The sequence below is a fragment of the Oratosquilla oratoria genome, chromosome 10 (assembly GCF_046742065.1).
Source record: "Oratosquilla oratoria isolate Oo_2021 chromosome 10, ASM4674206v1, whole genome shotgun sequence".
Taxonomy (NCBI): Eukaryota; Metazoa; Arthropoda; class Malacostraca; order Stomatopoda; family Squillidae; genus Oratosquilla; species Oratosquilla oratoria.
This window is the reverse complement of record NC_134786.1, coordinates 40,088,885-40,105,018: the sequence shown is the minus strand read 5'-3', so window position 1 is coordinate 40,105,018 and position 16,134 is coordinate 40,088,885. Positions and strand designations below refer to the sequence as shown.

General features: G+C 42.2%; 1 protein-coding gene across 1 annotated transcript in view; it reads left to right on the top strand.

The window, feature by feature from the left end:
- The window catches only part of LOC143029184 (katanin p80 WD40 repeat-containing subunit B1-like), a 571,733-nt gene that overhangs the window by 127,761 nt on the left and 427,838 nt on the right, over positions 1–16,134 (top strand). The window lies entirely within an intron of this gene.

The following is a 16,134-nucleotide window of genomic DNA, read 5'->3' as shown; positions in this document are numbered from 1 at the left end:
TAGGACTGGAACGCAAGAGGGTACAATAAGAAAGTTAGAATTCCGTCGCTGAGTATCTATAGAAGGGAGTTGGGGGGGTGGCTTCAACCAAATAAAACCGTCTGTTTTTGACTAGAACAGAATGAGGGAAGAGCTTCACCACCAAGGCAAAGGCATAAATAAATTTTTACTTTATAGCAATTAGGGAGCGTACACCTGAGACTTTTAGGTGCGACATGGTTTATATGATACCCCTACGGACGAGAGGCACTCGGCATTATTATACGATTGGAGACTAATCTGCAATTAAAAAGAGAATGCTGGTGGTCACTTTTAACATCTCTCCGCCCTTTATGCTCCCCACTTTAAATCTCTCCTTTTACTTTCTCTTCGGGACGGTATTTTCCCCAAGGATAGAAGCGCTGGCTATTGATAATAGACTACTTAATGGTGTTCACTTATTTCTCTCTCTCTCTCTCTCTCTCTCCCTCCGTTTTAACTTCTCAATGGCTCCACCTCTTGGTGCGAAACTTCCCCTCCCTCTCCCCCTCTCCCCCTCTCCCCCTCCCCCCTACTACCCCACCAAAGATAGAATCGCTGGTTATTGGTGACGGAATACCCCGACTGTTCGTGCCAGGGCGTCCGCCGCAACATTGGCGGGTGCCCCTTTTGTGTGTTTACACTTTGAGCTCGATGGCGGGGCAATGCGCTCCCGGATTGCAAGAAGTATTGATTCGTCTACTGGGAGTGGAAGTTAGCTGTCAGAGGGCATTGCTCCTTCGAGGGATAGTGGGAGGGGGTGGGGAGTACTCATTGCCAAGAATAATGACGTGCAGGGTTGTCGATGTATTGTTTGAGGGCTGTGTTATGAAGCCCCCTTCTCTCGCTCTCTCTTTCTCTTTCTCTTTCCATTTCCATTTCCATTCTTCATTTCCTTCATAATTTTTTCTTGTTTCTACTTCCGTTTCTTCGTTTACCCCTTTTTATAGCTTTATTTTTCTACTTGTCATTTCATTCTCTTCCGTTTTCCTCTTCTTTTTTCTTTTTCTTCTTCCTCCTCCTCCGGTTTGTCTTCTTCCTATTCGTCTCTTTCTTGTTTTCCCTTCTACCCCGTAGAATACAAGAGTGAAAAAATCGCCTGGCAACGGTTCAGCTTTTAATACTAAAATGTTCAACCAATTTCGAGGTCATTTAGTATACCAAGGTCAGGGTCGTATGTGTGACCTGGCTTGACCTGTCAAGGTGACGAGGTCCACGTCAAAGATCTTTATGTCAGATGAAAGTTCATGTTCATAGTAAAGAGATGTCTGCAGCAGTTTTCGACCTTGAATGTGACCTTTCAGAGTCATAAGGTCAAAGGTCGAAGCGAAGTCTTCTACAACTGAATAAAATTGCATATTCGACCTAATGTGCTGATAATAGTGAAGAGTTTCCTCCAACAGGTTTCGAATTAAGGGCCTCTGTCATCATGTGACCTTGAATGTGACCTTTCAAAGTCATAAGGTCAAAGGTCTGGGTTAGGGCTCCTTCAGCTAAGTAGCATACTCGACTTCCTAAGTAATCCAAGAGTTTTCGAGCTAAGGCGCTCTGTCCTGTGACCTTGAATGTGACCTTTCAGAGTCATTAGGTCAAAGATAGGGGTGAGGGCTGTCTCGTTTGAATGAAGTTCACTTGTGTGGGAGTGGTTGGTTGGTTCATGGACCACAGCGAAGTTAGCATGGTAGGATGAGTGAGTGCATTGCGGTGGCGCCAAGTATTGACATGTGTAATGGAACCTTAAAGGGATTATATCTTCCGCATACCAGCTTCATTGAGTGTTTGTGTGTTCGTCTATGTGTACGTGAACGTGTATGTGTGTATGTACGTGTACACACACACACACACACACACAAAACATCAATTTGAAGCTAGGTATGACAAATTGGAGAGTGAGAGACAGGACCTCACAAACATTGTTCCTTTCTTGTATACTACGATTAGGTAAACACACATGCATACACACACACACACACACACACACACACACACACACACACACACACACACACACAATACGACTTTGAAGATAAATATAATAATTGAAGAGTAAGAAACAGGAACCCTATATGCAATTAGGTAAATACAATAAAGCATACACACACACACACACACACACACACACACACACACACACACACACACACACACACACACACAGTACAAAAAGAATATAATAAAACAAGGAGCAGAGAGAATATGGGAGGCAAAGGAACGGAACGCAACGAGAAATACAAGTCGAACAGAGGTGAAATGGGAGACAGGAGGGTTAGGGGGGGGGCAGGAAGAAGAGAAAGAGGAGTCGGGTTACTGCAACCTGCATGTCAACACTATATTGTGGACAGCCCCCCCCCCCCCAACTTGGGTGTGTTGGGGGAAATTTATGGGTGAATATATATTGAAGGGTTTAGTGCAAGGAGAGTGTGTGCGTGAAGTAGGAGGGTGTAGGTGTGTATTGTCTGAATGGGGAGTTAGGCGATCTTGTGAGTGTATAAGTTTACGTATGTTGAAAACCAGCATTAAGTAATCTATTAATTGGTTAATTAATGTTAAGCTGAGGGTCAGACACTACCAGCATTAATTCTTTATTTTTAAGCTGTAATAATGGGATATCATTATTGTCCCCTGCAACACGATGGGTTACTATAAGAACTTAACATTCTATTCAGCTGAGGGAGTAAGGCGCGGGGTCTCGACCCTTTGCGACCCCCGGTTGTCCCGACTTCGGTTCGTCTGCTGAATAAAATCGTCTGTACTTACCCAGAATAAGATGTGTAAAGGCCGTCACCGAATTGAAAGGATCACAAGAGTTACGTTACATTACGTATTATGAGGCACCTCCTTCTCGCCCCCTTCTCTTCCTCCACCTTCTCCTCCCCTCTCCTCTTTCCTTTCTCCTCACCTTCCTCCTTCCCTCCCTCCTTCCCTTCTCCTCCTCCTTCTCATCTTACATCGCTTCTCCTCCACTTTCTCCTCCACCTCCTCCTCCTTCTGTTCTTCCTCTTCCTCCGCCTCCTTCTCGCTACATCATGTGACACCTCAAGGCAGCACTCTATACAAAGCATCTTAGTCAGCCAGAACCCCCGGACCTTCCTTCCCAGTTAATTAACTAGGACTTGGCCTCGTCGACGCGGTGCTCAGAAGGAGGGCCTTCGAAGGAGGGCCTTCCGGTTCGTGCCCCCAAAGGTTCTTCGGCTCTTCTCGACTTCTTGAAGATAACAAGCATAGCGATTCTGTCCGTCTAAGTACGTGTGTTAGCCTTTGAAGTCACGTGTTTTATACACACGTGCACACACACATACATACACACACATATATATATATATATATATATGTATATATATATATTTATATGTGTGTGTGTGTGTGTGTGTGTAATATTTCGTTTAGGTGTTTATTTTTATTCTATTTATTAATTTATTATTCTTTTACGAGAAATCTAGTACACTAGATTCCTACAGTTCGTTAGTATAACTATCTACAGGGATGTAGATGGCTTTGTAGCCGAACCCGCGACTAGTAAAATGCGCCCAGCACGCTTCAGAATGCGCTTTTTTTTCTCCTCTTCTTCTCCTTCTTTATATTCATTTTCTCCTTCTACCTTATCTTCTTTTTCTTCTTCCTCTTCCTCCTTTCATGAAAGTTACCCTTGGTGCAAAGACCAACAACCCCTTGATAGATCCCTCGCCGTAGCTCTTTGCTGCCAAGGAGGCTCAGTGGGGACGAATGAAATAGTCTGACGGCAGCCAAAATGAAGAGGGAAAGGTATCACCAGGTACGGAAGGGGTTAGAATCCATGACCTGACCAATTAAAACTAACCTGAGCTGACCCAAAGTTATCTAACTTGAACAAAACTAACGTAACCTGACCTGATTGAACCTAACCTTGCCTGATCCAACATGATCTAACCTAACCTAACCAAAGCTAACCCATCCTGACCTAACCAAAACTAACCCAATCTAATCAAAACCCAACCTAACCCATCCAGACATGACCAAATCTAAACTGACCTCACCTAACCTAGGCTCACCTAAGCTCACTTAACCTAACCTAACCTGGCTTAAGCTGGCTTAACCCGTTTATACTTAGGCTACTCGTTCAAACGAGCATAATCATCTAGCGTATCCCAGAATAAAATCCATAAGGTATAGACGAAGAGAAATGGGTGAGGATCCTACACCAGGAGGTGCTTGGTAGCTGTATCCCAAATGTTCACCTTTACCCAGTTATGCGCTTTAAGGACTGTTGGGGAAGGATTCGAACCCACAACTTATCGAATGCGAGACCAGCACGCTTATGATGACGCCACGAGGACAGATGGGCCAAGGCTGAAGGAAGTGGATGGTAACAAGAAAATGGAGTGGAGGAGAAAAAGAGAGCAAGCTTCTCTCTCTCTCTCTTTTCATAACGTCATAGGCAGAGTCGTTTCGTTCCGATGCATAGGCGGCCGTTTTTCGCCCCCCCCCCAATTACTCGACGACTGTGCCTCTCCTCCTCCTCCTCCTCCTCCTCCTCCTTCTTCCTCCTCCTTCCTCCTCCACCCTTATCTATCCTCCCTCACTCGTGGAGTGGGTAAGGGAGGATGTCTGTCTCGTTCCTTGTGCCTTACTGCTGTGACTGATATATAACGCAAGACTTTAGGGAAATAAGGGATCATGGAAGAAGGAAGGCTAGGGAGGTTAGGAGAGAGAGAGATAGAAGTGGTTGGGCGGGCTACAGTTACGTTCTCCTTTTCTCTCTCTGTTTCCCGATCGATATTTTAGTGACACCTCTACGGACCAAAGTCACCCAGATTTTTTTCGTGATTGGAGACCATTCTCCACTAAAAAATAAATAAATAAATAAAATAATAATGATGATGATAAATAAACAAAAAATTATAATAAAGATAAAATATAAAAAAGGTAGATAAATGTTACCCTCTTCCTGACCACCTCTGTGACTCCTCTTCGGTGCCAGGTTTTCAGCAGTGCAGTGGTGCTCGATAAACTTGCCTCTTATGGAATCAGTCTGCCCCGTCTAGCTATATACACACAATCGGCTGGTCATGGCAAATACTTAGAGATAAATAATAGAGGGAGAGGGAGATAGAGAAAGGAGGAGGAGGAGAGAAAGAGAATTGTCCACCGTATTGAAGGGGTATACGTATCAGGTTGAAGTCGACAGATGGCGTGGCATTCGATCTCCTGCTAAGAGTGGGCAAACCGCAAATCTCCCGTCTCGAGGCCGGACCCTGTGTTATATAACCCCCCCACAGCGCGCGCGCACGCACACACACACACACACACACACACACACACACACACACACACACACACACACACACACACACACACACACACACACACACACACACACACACACACACACACACACACACACACACACCGACGACGTCATCTGTGGTCGCCGGTGATTTTATTGCATCGGTCGAAGAGAGGTCGAAGTTCGGGGGCTATGTAATTATTTATTTATATATTTATATTATTTTTATATCAATATTACAATCATAAATTAGTGTGATACTGTCAGCAAAGGTATGCAGTGGCCCCATCCATGACACACAACACATTGAACTTAGTTCATAAACCTCAAGGTTCATCGATCCTAAAAGTTCATTGAACTTGAATATTGAGGAGCGGGGAACGTTGAACCTGCACAGACTGAGTGACACGCACAGTGCAACCACCCGAAGGTATGACACACAAACGAATGAATTTTTTTGTCTTTAATGTATAAACCTTTTTATCGGCAGATAGTATAACATAGAATGGTACAATAATATAATAGTAATAATTTGATAAAAATAATGTGATATGATAGTATATGATATAGTGATACCGTAATACTGATAATGATAATAGTAATGATATGATAACGGTATTGCGATGTAAAGATAATAATGATTAATGGTATAATTTGGGAGAGGCTTTCATTCAGTAGTGGACTCGAAATGGCCGATTGATAGATTGATATGTGATACCAGTTAATTTGTACGTATCTAGTGACATGTGTTCCTTTGTGTTTCTGATCGAGTTATATGGCGCAGGGGAGGCGGGAAAAGTAATTAAAGAATTCGTAAGTCGTTTAATTGAAAAAAAAATGAAAGAATTAATATTAAGTGACATTTGAAGTATCTTCTTAATGTATTCATGTTTTGATGTTAACGCAGTAGCATTAGGGGTCGTCCTGAGTATCTAACAAATCATACAATTGCGAAAAATTTATATATATATATATATATACATATACACACACATTCGAATATACTTCCGTCGAGGTACATAATCCTGTTTAGTCTCGATCGTGTTTGCAAGGAATTAGTGGAATTTTTTTTTTATATGTGTAAAAATGTATGTATATATATATATATATATATGTATATACACGTGTGTGTATTAAAAGGCCTCTTTCCCGTTATAAGGGTGGTAGGTATTCATCCGAGACATGCTCCCATCCCACGCCCACCATCAAGAGGAGAGGCCTTTGGTGTATAGAGATATAGTAACGGTGTTCACAGTTTATTTGCATGTTTGTTTTAATCACGCGAGTGTGTTAGATAGCAGTATGTTTTTGTTGTTCTGAGTTGTAATTTACCAGGGTTTCTATCCTTGTGGACAATTTCGCGCCGATAGTTTAGTAACTGTTTTTGTTTCGTTCCCATTGTACAGTTCTGTGCGATAGTGTCCCTTGTTTGTAGTTGGCCCTTTGTAAGAAAGAGTAGAATAATATATTTTCATGGTAAATAAAGATAAAGATGGATAACAATGTCTTTGAATGATAACGATTAATAACTGTATCTCTGGTTAAGTGAAACATTGTTTGCTACTAACTATAAGTAACTATAAATAAAGAGACGAATTACTACATATATGCGTTGAATAACTTAGAACTTCCATGCGTACCCATTTTCTCTCTCGGTAATGTAAGGGGTGACGTTAGCATTGATCCATTTAAACGCATATACGGTGTGTGTGTTGTTTTATGGTCGGCAACCTGCGGCTCTTTCAAACTACTACAGACGCTTTTCACAAAATAATTATTCCATCAAAACGAAGACGTCATGTACTGTAAATTTGTAAAACATTACAGGCAAAATTATATATATATATATATATATATATATATATATATATATATATATATTTGTGTATATATGTATTTATATATAGATGTATATATATATATATATATATATATATTTATATTTATATATTTATATATAATATATATATTTATATATAATATATATATTTATATATAATATATATATTTATATATATATGTATATATATATATATATTTATGTATATATGTATTTGTATGTATATATAATGTATATATATATATATATACTTTTTCACCTTCGAAAAGATCTGTAGCCATCAATTAATTGTCTTGATTTGTAGGAATGACTTTTGTAATTTAATTTTTTCCGGCTACGACAGCACAGCCTTTTTTATTAAGCTTAATAGAAAATGGCTCTTCTATCTGTAAGGGTCGCCGACCATCGGTCTATGCGTTAGTGACGTTTACTCTTTGGATACTTGATCAAGTAACAACAAGGACAACAACAACAACATCACTGTTTAGAGGTTTAGTAAGTTTCTGTTCCCGTTTTCTCTTTGATTCTTTGTGTTAACAATGGCAATTTCACATTTTTTCTTCTATTCCAATCACATACATTGATAGCTTTAGTTGTTTTCTTGTTGTTATTATTATTAATTTTCTTCTTCATTTTCTCATTCTTCTTCCTCTCCTCATTCTTCTTGTACTTCTTCATTGATTAACTTTGAGACGCTTGTCTGGCTCTTTTCTTTAAAACCCCCGTCACCCCCAGGACCCATACAAAACCCAGAATCTGCCCCCTGGTGTGTGTGTGACACGGAGATCAATAAGAGTGTGGTGGCCACCCGAGATGAACATGAAAAATATCATTTCATCCTTGATAACCAGTAATTCTATCCTTGGGGACAGTATCGCGCCAAGGAAATCCGAGTCACATAGATTGTCCGAAGGGGTGTTGCTCAACTGAAGATATCGATTGCTTAAAACCTATGCAATCCGTACCCCTTGAATGTGCATCGTAGCTGGATGAAATAGTTTGGCGTCAGTCTGCATAAATGCATAACAAATGTTGCCATAACCGTTTTAGACATACCCTCCGGGGAGGATGCTGACCGTGTCGCTGACCAGCTGGAAGGGTCAGTCAGTGGTGGCGAAAGTGGAACTGTGGTGATGATGGTTGTGGCAGTAATGGTAGTGAAAATCGTGGTAATGATGGTAGTACAAGTGGTGGCAGTATCGGTAGTGGTGGTGGTGGTGGTGGGTTGCATTGATGGTAGTGACATGTGGTGGTAGTGGTAGAGTAGGGAAAGGTACAGGCTTAGGGGGCGTTGAGAGGTCCTCGACCTAAGAACCGACAAAATGTGTGTGTGTGTGTGTGTGTGTTTCACCATGGTCTTGAATCACATGCTGGACTTATGAGCGATCGGATGAGAGCTGAGGAGCTTAGTTACTAGACAGTTTGTTGAGCTTTTTTCATCTTCTTCTTCGTCGTCGTCTTCTTCCTCCTCTTCCTCCTCTTCTTCCTCTTTTTCTTCTCCATCTTCGTCTTTTTCCTCTTCTTTGCTCGTCCTCTTCATCATCTTTTTCTTATTACTATTATTCTCATTTTCTTCTATTCCTCGTATTCTTCTTCTTCTTCTCCTTTTTCTTCTTCTCCGTCTTTGTCATTTTCCTCTTCTTCTTTGCTCATCCTCTTCATCGTCTTTTTCTCATTATTATTATTCTCGTTTTTCCTCTGTTCTTCGCACTCTTCCTCTTCTCCTTTTCCTTCTTCTTTTTCTTTGTCATCTTTTTTATCATCTTTATTATCTTCTATTCTTTTTCCAGGATGTGCTAAGTGATCTTTGATGCCTTTGTAATCGCCATGGCTTCGTGATGTGATGGGAATTGATCGTATCGTGATCTTTATCACCCTGCTATCACCGCCCGGGTTATCCCCAGCCCGTCACCACTACCATTACCACCATAATACGTTTGTCATTCAGTGTTATTGTTGTAATCACACTTCACCACTGTTGTGATTTGTAAACGTCGGCATGATCATCATATGCAGTATTACCATCGCCCTTCGCCACCACCTCCCGTAAGGGCTTCGAATGCATATTTTACGTAGTCGATATTTTCGGCGGGGGCGGGGGGGGGGTTGTAATGGTGGGATCTTTCCTGTTATTGCCCCACTACTATTTTTTTTCTGTTGTCTTTGATGTTGCTTATCTTAGGTTAGGTTAGGTTAGGTTAGCTAGCCTAACTTAACCTACGCTAACCTAACACATCCTAACCTATCCTATATAACAGGAAAGTTCCTTATGGTGGCACGCCCACTACAGGGGGGGGGGGTAGCGACAACCCTTGCGGACCAGAAAATCGTCTCCACAAAAATAGAAATAAAAATTAATAAAATGGTAGAATAATGATAATGCTGATTCCTTCTTTCTGCTGACCTCCAAGGATAGAAGCGCTGGTTATTGGTGGCTAAGAAGAGTAGGCCCATCAACGTTTGCTTCGTCATTTCTGCCTCTCTCTGAATTGTTGACATATAAACTATTTTCGCTGCCGGGTGGTGGATGGGGGGGGGCGTTCCCTGAGATGAATAAAATCGCCTGACGGCAGCTAGAACAAATACGTAAGTCATGAAAGGTAGCAAATCTCTTTGATTGAGGACATAAGAACTTTTGTTCCTCTTCTTTTTCTTATTAATTTTCCCTCCCCCCTTTTTTTATATTCTTTTACATTTTTTCTAATCTTGTACAAGTATGACCATAAACACGAACAGAAATAGAAAACAAAGTTAAATAAGATGAATTGGTAATCGTGGAGTAGACCAAATATAATTATTTATTCTTTTCCTTACAGTCGTGTCCGTGGGGAAAATGTAAGAGATCTAGGGGAGAGAGAAAGAGAGAGATAGAGATAGGGTAGAGATAGTGAGAGAGTACGTGTGTGGTGTCTGTATTTAATTAAGAGAGTGATATTGAGAAAGTTTATTTAATGAACATATTAACCTTTTATTTTCTATTCAATATGAACCAAAGCTACTAGCATGGTTACTATTATCAAAAATTATATGAAATATATTTTATACATACTTATTGTGATACTATTATCGAAAGTAATATGAAATATATTTTATACAGTTATTGTGATAAAGGTGGGGATAGGAGGAGGAGGGGAGCGGTGGGGTGTGTGGATACTGCGCCGACGTACTGTGGGTGTTGTGAATGCAACTTGTTTGCATTCCAGTAACACACACTTCGGGTAGTCTGCGAGCATTCACCCGCACTTACCTGTGCTCTGTGGGTGTGGGGTGGGTGTCGGGGGAAGGGGGCTAGCTGAAGACCTGCACGTAGGAGGGCTGGGAGTGCCTCAGCCTTGAGGGCGAGAGGCATAAGGGGAGGGTCGTAGTTGTCGTCGTTGTTGTTGTTGTTGTCGTCGTCGTCTTCGTCGTTGTTGTCGTCGTCGTCGTCGTCGTCAATACCCACCCACTCTTTTTTCATGGTTGGAGCTTGTGTCCTAGGGCAGAGGTTCTCAAAGCGGGGGTCCTGACCCCCAGAGGGGCCGCGCGCGCGCGCGCGTGTATGTGTGTGTGTGTGTGTGTATGTGTGAGTGTGTGAGAGAGAGAGGTGGGGGAGCGATCCATTCAAACTTATATACGTACATACATACTCATACTTGCTGTTACAAGATATTCCTATTTGGGATTTTCTTTCCAACCGAATTAGGGTTAGTCTATTGTGGGCGCAATGAAAGAACAACATAACATGAAATATAACATCTATTACCTCTATTTACACTGAACTTAACTCAAAGAACAATAATAGAAATACAAGAACAAAAATAATTAAAATAACAAAGGTCTGCCAAACTTGATTAGCTCCCTGGGAAGGGAGAAACGAGGCGACGAAGATCTCTCGGGGGAGAGTCTCTGAGAAGAGCGAGCCACGATACCCGCCGGTGCCCCTTATAAGCGGCCACTGACCCCACACCATGGCCCGACCTGACCTAATGGGGTCAACTTTCCTTGGCCGTTTTAACCATCCTCACCAAAGTCGGCCCCAGTACCCTCTCAACTCAAAATTCATTATCTTTGTACTTATGGTAGCATGGATGTGGGTATGTGTGCATGACACATACATCATAGACAGGCAAGCAGATACACGGATACAGGGAATTGTGTCATAGAAATGTTTTGTGGCTGGATGGGGAGCGGGTCGAAATATATCGAAGTAATTTGTAGGGATTACGGCCTGAGAAGTTTGAGAACCCAGGCCCTAAGGGGCAACGTCTCACCAAAGAGGTGGAGTCGTGGATGTGGTGTAGGAGAGATTTCAGAAGAGTAACAGGTACTAGAAGTTTAGAATTATCATCATTCGCTCAACATAATGCGTGACTCAGGTCTGAAGGGGTGTCGCTGAAGTCCCTAAAATATTGACCGTTTAGAAATGATGCATTCAGTACTTTATACGGCCGAGGTCGTCCCCTTTGCCCTATGAAGACAAGGGCGGCCCCAGGCAGGTAGTTGGAATCCAAAATGTAAATACATATAATTACATGCAAAAAGAACTACGGAATTTTGTTTCAGACTAAGTCATTTAAGTTTAGAAATGCAAATAAAAAGTTTTTACATATTTGGTGTCTGGGTAATAACGAATGTCTATGCAAGTAATTAAAATGAGAAAAGCATACATTAATTATCTTAGACAAAGCCTACAAGATAAACAGGAAATCCCCTACATAAGGGGTAGAAGGCCCCTTAGTATGTATGCATGTACAATATGTCTGTACAAATGCATTTATGCATTATGATTATAACATTATATATATTTGTACATTTATGTATGTACTATTAGCACATGGAGTACAAAGGTTTGCCAGCTATAATGACAAATAGAATACTCTTCTACTGAAACAATAACCTGGCGACGGCCTGGAAGAGAGAAAGCTCTCAGAGCGAGACGGACGACATAAAAATGAATAATACATAAATAGATAAATAAATAAATCACCTGACATAAAAAGTATCCTTTTGTACGGAAGGAGTTGTGGCACCCTTGGGCACAGCCTTTGATGCCACGGAAGTCAACTGAATGTCCATCTGGCAACTGGAGTATAAGGAAAGGGACTACCAGGTACGGAAGGAGGTAATTAAGCTTATGTCAATGAAGAATTACAATTAGGGCCACAGGGGCCAAGGGTGAGGACGGCGGACCTCCTCACAGCATTATAATGTGTTCATTAACTCTCTTTGTTAAATAAAATAGCCTGGCGGCAGGCACAAGACATCTGGTGAATGGTAATGGAAGATTTCATCAAGGTGAAGAATCGGGGTTTCGTCGCCGTTTACCAGCGCTTCTATCCTAAGCGAGGTTGTAGAAGTTTAAGGAGGGCAGTCGAATGGAGGGGGAGAAGCTAATGAAATATTATTATTATTATTATCATCATCGTTATAATTATTTATTATTTTCATTTTACTTATTTTTCTATTTGATTATATCTTATTTATTAATTTAGTTTTATTTATTTATTCTATGGAAATAAGAATATGATGTAATGACGATGCGTGACTCTGGTCCGTAGAGGTATCGTTGAAGTCTGTAGTGTAGATGTGAAGGTCATAGTTAATTCCCAATCCGGATTAATTGAAATGTATTTAACTTTTTTGCTGCTCCTGGGGGGACGGGGGTGAAAGGAGTACGGGGTTGATGCGGTAGGGGAGGAGGGTGGTTGAAAGGGGGCTGTTGTTGCTGATGCGGGGTGTTCTTTCCACTGAATAAAATCGCTTGGCGGCAGTGGTAGTGGAAGGACTCAAAAGGACAGTTGTAAGTGGCAGGGGAGCAGGAGCATTAGCTTGATTAATGATTTATTGTAATTAAGGTACACAGAAGCCTTGCACAAGTAGATCAGGTATCAGTGAGCCATTTCGAATCCACTGCTGAGCAATGGCCTCTTTCATAATCGGGAAATTGTTCATAATTTTTGGTTAGTAGGAGACCAGTGGGGCTTGGGATGGGAGGAGTATTCTGTAGACACTGACCAGCGTTTCTATCCTTGGGGACATGATGGCACAGAGATGGAATCTTTGAGGTCATAAAGGAAATAGTTAAGGAGAGCAGCATAATGAAGGTGATCAATCTATCAGTTGGAGGAGAAGCAAGAACGGAGTATATTCTACGACAAATTGACTTTCAGAATAAAATGAAAATAGAAATATATAAAGTACACTGGGTATGGTACAGGGTCACTATGATCTAAATTACCAGTGTATATATTCTGCATATTTTTGAAGGAGGAGAGGGGATATAGTCCTACTCAGGGGCCCCCTGATACCTGTCGCGGGCCCTTTCGAGTTCCACCTGAGCTCCACTTGATCACACATATCGAGGCTTGGCCGAGGGGCCTACGGTGTCATTGTAACTTTTGTATAAAACATGTATCGAATGGGCGAATTGATTGTGTTACTTCCCCTTCTCTCTCCCTCCCTCCCTCTCTCCCTCCCCCTCTCTCTAATACACGCACACGCACACTCACTCGGGCCATATATGAACTCTGAGCTTTCATCCAAGAGGGTAATAGTTATCGATCACGTGTCCAATATATGATCTAAGACTGTAGTGAATCACACACACACACACACACACACACACACACACACACACACACACACACACACACACAGTCTCCTACAGGCTCCATATGTTTTCATAGTTTTTATCCAAAGGTTAAGCAGCGTTGGTCGTCCTTTTGTCTCCCGCCTGTTCCTCCCGCCCCGCCGGCGGTGAGGCCGCTCAGGTGGCGGGTACAAGGAGGAGCAGTCCAACGAATACTAGGGAAGGGAAAAGGACGCAGGGGCAAAGGTCCAAACGTTACCTAACGTAACCAACCTACCATTCCCTACCCAGTAATATGATGTGTGTTTGTGTGTGCGTGCGCACAATAATTTTCTCGTTTCTTTTTTCACAGGAGTCCTGACTTTACCCTACCCAACCCAACCCAACCTAACCTTTCGTACCCAGTGTTATGACTTCTTTTGTGATACTTTTTCAGTGCGATTTTTTTGTTTTTCAATATTTTTGTTTGTCACATGAAAGTCCTAACCTGTTATCGGCCGTTTTGAGACCACTGCAGAACATTTTACGACTCGCACAACAGCGCCTAACTTAACCTGACGTTTCCCATCCAATAATACGACTTTTTACTGGGGGGTTTTCCTCCTCCTCCTCCTCCTCCTCTTCCTCCTCCTCCTCTTCCTCCTCCTCCTCCTCCTCCTCCTCCTCTTCCTCCTCCTCTTCCTCCTCGACTTCCTCCACCTCCACCTCCATCATATACCTCCACCTCCATCATATACCAGAGTTCTACTCCCTGATAAGGGAAGTATCACTTTTTCCAGTACGAGTTTTCTCATTCTTTCATTCTTGTTTTTTCTTTTTATTTATCCCCCCCCCCCTGCGGGCTCCAGCGCCCTCCTGGGGAAGAAGAACGAGTTAAGTTTGTCTTGTAGGCCGTGCTTTATTTCCTTCTCATTTCGTGGTGGTTATTATCCATTTGAGCAATTCCAGGGTAACATTTTTACATGGATTCGTGTTGTCAGCTGCATTAGTACGCTGGTGGCGTCATCAGAAGCGTGTTCGTCTCGCATTCGGTTAGTTGTGGGTTCGAATCCCATACTTCCCCCCCGATTCCCAGTAGGGAGTTTTACCTGCCCCAACAGTCCCCAAAGTGCAGAGTAGGGCAAAGGTGACGGCTTCGGCGCCTCCTGGCGTAGGATTCTCAACCCCCCCCCCCTCACCTGCTGTATTCCGGGGTTCTTCTACATCCCTTGCTTATACGGTGCTGTTCTTTGGCCGCCTGAAGACCACTAAAACACTAAATGAATAACGAAGGATCCACAAACTCGCACTAGTTTTTCCTATGTGGTCCCTTTTGAGAAACTGAAACTCCTTCACCCCCACGCCAGTGGTGGCTCCTTTATGGGGGGGGGGGGGTTATGAAATCGTTTGGCGTCTAAATGTATAAGTTTTTTTTTTTTGTCAATCTGGGTCTCTTCCAACAATAGGTCTGAGAAAAAAGTGAAACGTATATGGCAGCAGCTCTAGCTGATTGGCTTGAGACGTTGCTAAATAAGTGAACCTCGCTTTTCTTAAACTTCTTTGCAATAAATAAATAAATAAATAAACAGGTCAAGATATCCGGGGAGAAGGCGTTAGTCCGGGACGGAGGGGGTGGAGACGGGTCCGGATGGACCAGTGGCCCAGAAGATGAATGTTGGGGGTCACTCGCTTCCGGTGTTTGGTCTAACGAGTGTCTATCCGGGGGTTGGGGTGGGTGGACAAATTTTGGTCTGGCGCCGCCGGCACCGGGCGCCAGGAGGGCGACCGGATCTGGCGTCTCGGCGTCGTCTCCGGGATTAGGTCTGGGCGGATTCTATTTCTTTTTCTCCTTCACCTCCTCTCCATTCTACTCCTCCTCCCCTCCCCCTCTTCCCTTCCTTTTCCTCCTTCTCTCCTCCCCTCCTCCGCCTCTTCCTACTCCTCTTTCTCCTTTTTTCTCTACATTTGCGTGAACATACATAGTCATAAGCTGACGTTTCCCGGCTGTGTATACTCGTAGATTCGTATCTGTCAAAGGATTACAAAGGAGGAGCATGCCGACAGGAGACCTTTTGGACCTAGTGGTCCATAACTAGGTTGGATGCGAAAAAATATAATAATGATAAATACAAATAAATTAGATAAAATTATAATAATATGAATAATAATAAATAAAATAAATGCATAGGTACTTAAATAATAAACAAACAGGTAAATAATAAATAATAATCGACATATATTGTATTAAATGAAAAACAAGCAAATGATAATAAACAGACAAATAATAACAAACAAATAAACAAATAATATAAATGGGAGGCATCACAGCATCTTACTTAGTAGGTGTTTATCAAAACGAATCTTAAAGCTTCGAACTGAACTGCATTGCACTGCCTCTGCAGGAAGTTTATTCCATTCATTAACTACATGGTTGGCGAAGTTGTTTCTACCCACTTCCAAATTAAA